This window comes from Schistocerca serialis, unplaced genomic scaffold (assembly GCF_023864345.2).
Source record: "Schistocerca serialis cubense isolate TAMUIC-IGC-003099 unplaced genomic scaffold, iqSchSeri2.2 HiC_scaffold_513, whole genome shotgun sequence".
Taxonomy (NCBI): domain Eukaryota; kingdom Metazoa; phylum Arthropoda; class Insecta; order Orthoptera; family Acrididae; genus Schistocerca; species Schistocerca serialis.
The window spans coordinates 117,501-122,500 of record NW_026048095.1 but is presented as its reverse complement, the minus strand read 5'-3'; the positions used below and the strand labels follow the sequence as shown (position 1 = coordinate 122,500).

At 62.6% G+C, this 5,000-nt stretch overlaps 1 pseudogene; it reads left to right on the top strand.

Moving 5' to 3' along the window:
* Nucleotides 1-5,000, top strand: part of LOC126447598 (large subunit ribosomal RNA) — a 7,805-nt pseudogene that overhangs the window by 829 nt on the left and 1,976 nt on the right.

The window sequence follows — 5,000 nt, the reverse complement described above, 5'->3', positions numbered from 1 at the left end:
GCCCCGGACCCGCGCCGCTGTTGGCTCGGGATGCTCTCGGGCGGAATAATCGCTCCCGTCAGCGGCGCTTCAGCTTTGGACAATTTCACGACCCGTCTTGAAACACGGACCAAGGAGTCTAACATGTGCGCGAGTCATTGGGCTGTACGAAACCTAAAGGCGTAATGAAAGTGAAGGTCTCGCCTTGCGCGGGCCGAGGGAGGATGGGGCTTCCCCGCCCTTCACGGGGCGGCGGCCTCCGCACTCCCGGGGCGTCTCGTCCTCATTGCGAGGTGAGGCGCACCTAGAGCGTACACGTTGGGACCCGAAAGATGGTGAACTATGCCTGGCCAGGACGAAGTCAGGGGAAACCCTGATGGAGGTCCGTAGCGATTCTGACGTGCAAATCGATCGTCGGAGCTGGGTATAGGGGCGAAAGACTAATCGAACCATCTAGTAGCTGGTTCCCTCCGAAGTTTCCCTCAGGATAGCTGGTGCTCGTACGAGTCTCATCCGGTAAAGCGAATGATTAGAGGCCTTGGGGCCGAAACGACCTCAACCTATTCTCAAACTTTAAATGGGTGAGATCTCCGGCTTGCTTGATATGCTGAAGCCGCGAGCAAACGACTCGGATCGGAGTGCCAAGTGGGCCACTTTTGGTAAGCAGAACTGGCGCTGTGGGATGAACCAAACGCCGAGTTAAGGCGCCCGAATCGACGCTCATGGGAAACCATGAAAGGCGTTGGTTGCTTAAGACAGCAGGACGGTGGCCATGGAAGTCGGAATCCGCTAAGGAGTGTGTAACAACTCACCTGCCGAAGCAACTAGCCCTGAAAATGGATGGCGCTGAAGCGTCGTGCCTATACTCGGCCGTCAGTCTGGCAGTCATGGCCGGTCCTTGCGGCCGGCCGCGAAGCCCTGACGAGTAGGAGGGTCGCGGCGGTGGGCGCAGAAGGGTCTGGGCGTGAGCCTGCCTGGAGCCGCCGTCGGTGCAGATCTTGGTGGTAGTAGCAAATACTCCAGCGAGGCCCTGGAGGGCTGACGCGGAGAAGGGTTTCGTGTGAACAGCCGTTGCACACGAGTCAGTCGATCCTAAGCCCTAGGAGAAATCCGATGTTGATGGGGGCCGTCATAGCATGATGCACTTTGTGCTGGCCCCCGTTGGGCGAAAGGGAATCCGGTTCCTATTCCGGAACCCGGCAGCGGAACCGATACAAGTCGGGCCCCTCTTTTAGAGATGCTCGTCGGGGTAACCCAAAAGGACCCGGAGACGCCGTCGGGAGATCGGGGAAGAGTTTTCTTTTCTGCATGAGCGTTCGAGTTCCCTGGAATCCTCTAGCAGGGAGATAGGGTTTGGAACGCGAAGAGCACCGCAGTTGCGGCGGTGTCCCGATCTTCCCCTCGGACCTTGAAAATCCGGGAGAGGGCCACGTGGAGGTGTCGCGCCGGTTCGTACCCATATCCGCAGCAGGTCTCCAAGGTGAAGAGCCTCTAGTCGATAGAATAATGTAGGTAAGGGAAGTCGGCAAATTGGATCCGTAACTTCGGGATAAGGATTGGCTCTGAGGATCGGGGCGTGTCGGGCTTGGTCGGGAAGTGGGTCAGCGCTAACGTGCCGGGCCTGGGCGAGGTGAGTGCCGTAGGGGTGCCGGTAAGTGCGGGCGTTTAGCGCGGGCGTGGTCTGCTCTCGCCGTTGGTCGGCCTCGTGCTGGCCGGCGGTGCAGGATGCGCGCGCCTGCGCGGCGTTCGCGCCCCGGTGCTTCAACCTGCGTGCAGGATCCGAGCTCGGTCCCGTGCCTTGGCCTCCCACGGATCTTCCTTGCTGCGAGGCCGCGTCCGCCTTAGCGTGCTCCTCCGGGGGCGCGCGGGTGCGCGGATTCTCTTCGGCCGCCATTCAACGATCAACTCAGAACTGGCACGGACTGGGGGAATCCGACTGTCTAATTAAAACAAAGCATTGCGATGGCCCTAGCGGGTGTTGACGCAATGTGATTTCTGCCCAGTGCTCTGAATGTCAACGTGAAGAAATTCAAGCAAGCGCGGGTAAACGGCGGGAGTAACTATGACTCTCTTATAGCCTCTCCTCTCCTGCGGTCTTCTCCCCTTCTCGTGGGCCCGCTGATTTTCGCAGAGTGGAAGACCGCACCAGGGGCTTGGGGGGGTTACCAGCCCCCCCTCGCATTATCCCTTTATAGTTGGGGGCAGCCTACAAGAAACAAGAGATGGTGGCCCTTCCGCTGAAGGTGCCACCCCAGCTACCCCAGCACCTATCCGGCCAACCGGCCGTAACGAAAATGCGATAGTTTGTGTAGCTCCCTTTGCTTGCAGTGAGTGCCACCGCACTTTTACCACGAAGAACGGTCTCGGGGTCCATCGCCGCCGCCAACACCTTGCGGTCGCCAACGCTGAGATCGTGACGGAGAGGCATCGCGCGAGGTGGACGGAGGAAGAAGTCCTGTCGCTCGCCAAGGCAGAGGCCGAACTGTTCCTCGAGAGGGACGCCCGGTTCTTCTTCGTTAATCAAGAGCTTATTAGGATGTTCCCCGACCGAACGCTTGAGGCAATCAAGTGCCGACGGCGGCAAGCTGCCCACAAGCAGCTTGTCCGCCAATTCATGGAGGCGCTTGAGATCGGTCGGGGGGAAGAGCCGGCGTCCCGCCGGGGAGCAGCGAGCCCGCTGCCTGACGCGGGCGAGGCCGCTGCGCCGCCCGTCGACGCAGCCGAGGACTTCGCGGCCGACACCACCGGGCCGCCGCCGGAGGGGCCGACTGACGCCGCCATCTGGGAGCATCTGGCGGGGCTACCTGCCTCCGCCCAGCGTTTCTCTGCTCTGGATCGAGTCATTGGTCTGGGGCGGGGCACGCCGCCCGATGTCATCCTGGGCATGCTCCCGGATGCCCTTGCGTCGGTCGGGTCCAGGGGGGAGAGGTCGATCACCAGGGCACAGCGGCCGCGCCAATCATCCAAGCGGCCGCCTGCCGCCCCGCCGCTGCAGAAGCGCAAGCGGCGCCGCTGGGAGTTCGCGCGGACACAGGACGCCTTCCGCAGGTCGCGTGCACGTTGCGTGCGCGGCTTGCTGGACGGCACCCTGCTGCAGCCGCCACCCGACATCCCCGGTCTGCTGGACTTCTGGGCGGACCTCTTCACGAAGAAGCCGATCTCCACCGCCGGCTTCATACGTGACCGCCTTCTCCCGCACTCGGAGCCTGTCGCTCCTGAGTGCCTATGGGGGCCGGTCACACGTGAGGAGGTCGCTGCTGCCTTGCCGCCCAGGGGATCGGCGGCCGGGCCGGACGGCCTGACTCCAGCGGAGCTGCGGCGCCTGCCGCATGAAGTCCTGGTGACACTCTTGAACCTCTTCCTCCTGGCCCGCGCCCTTCCCGAGCGTCTGCTTCGCGCCCGGACGTCACTTCTCCCCAAAACGGCTGCACCAACATCCCCCGCTGACTTTCGCCCCATTACGGTCTGCTCGGTGTTGGCGCGGACCTTTCACAAGGTTCTCGCGTCACGCCTGATGCGTGCATGTGCTGTGGACGAACGTCAGCGGGCATTCATCCCCCGGGATGGGATGTTGGAAAACACCTTCATCTTGGACACTGCTCTCACCGACGCAGTCCGCTCCTGTCGCTCTGTTTTTGTGGCATCGATCGACGTCTCTAAAGCGTTCGATTCGGTGGACCATGCTGCTCTCCGCCCCGTGCTGAGGGCTCATGGCCTGCCGGATTGCTTTATTGAGTACGTCGAAAGGTGTTACGAGGGTAGCACGACAGTGATAGCGGGCGGCGCCGACGTGGGCGTGCCCCTGCAGCCGGCAAGGGGTGTGCGTCAGGGTGACCCCCTCTCCCCCCTCCTTTTCAATTTTGCGGTGGACTATGTTTTGAGTCAACTTCCCTCCCACATCGGAGCTCGGATCCTCGGCCGCAGAGTCAACGCTGCGGCCTTTGCAGATGACGTCCTGCTTTTTGCATCGACCGCGAGGGGATTGCAGTCCCTCATCGACGCAGCCGTCGCAGCCCTCGGCCATCTGGGGCTGCAGATCAACGCCCGGAAGTGTTTCACCCTCGCTTTAGTCGCGTCTGGGCGTGACAAGAAGGTGAAGGTCGACGCCGACGTTACCTTCAAAGCGGGCAACGCCACCATGCCCGCCCTACGTGTGGGTGAAACCTTCCGGTATCTGGGACTGCAATTCTCCACCGCGGGTCGCTGCGTGTTCAACCCACGACGCCACCTGGTGGAGCAGCTGGACGTCATCTCCCGAGCTCCGCTTAAGCCGCAACAGCGCCTCTACGCCCTCACCAACGTACTTCTCCCAGGCCTGTACCACGGGCTGGCCCTCAGCCGCACCCGAGTGGGTGCGTTGAAAGCGGCAGACGTGACCATCCGGGCCGCCGTCAGGAGATGGTTCCGCCTTCCGGCGGACACTCCCCTGGGCTACTTCCATGCTCCTGTAGCCCAGGGAGGCCTCGGCATCCCATCATGCCGATGGATGGGGCCAACACTCCGCCGGTCCCGTCTCCTGGCGCTGAAGAGGATTGGACCAGCCCCCGACGGTGCAGGCCGGGACGAGGTGCAGCGTGAGATTGAGGTGCTGGAGCGGCATCTTATGTGGGAGGGTCACCTCCTCAAATCGTCGACGCAGGTTGGAGAGATGTGGGCCGCGCGCCTGCACGTTGCCTTTGACGGTGCGGCGCTGTCATCTTCCGCCGCCGTCAAGGGGCAACACCAGTGGGTCGCTGACACCAGTCGCCTGCTATCTGGGCGTAACTTCATCGACGCTCTCCGCGCCCGCATCAACGCCTTCCCCACGAAGGCACGGCGCAGTCGCGGGCGGGAGGCGGACACCAGATGCCGCGCGGGCTGCCAGGCCGTAGAGACCGCCAACCACGTGTTACAGGCTTGCTTCAGGACGCACGGGTCCCGGGTTAAGCGGCATGACGCGATCGTGCGCTATGTCGCCCGTGGACTCGCGCAGAGGGGCTTCAATGTTTCTGTGGAGCCCCACCTCCGCACACCTGAGGGAA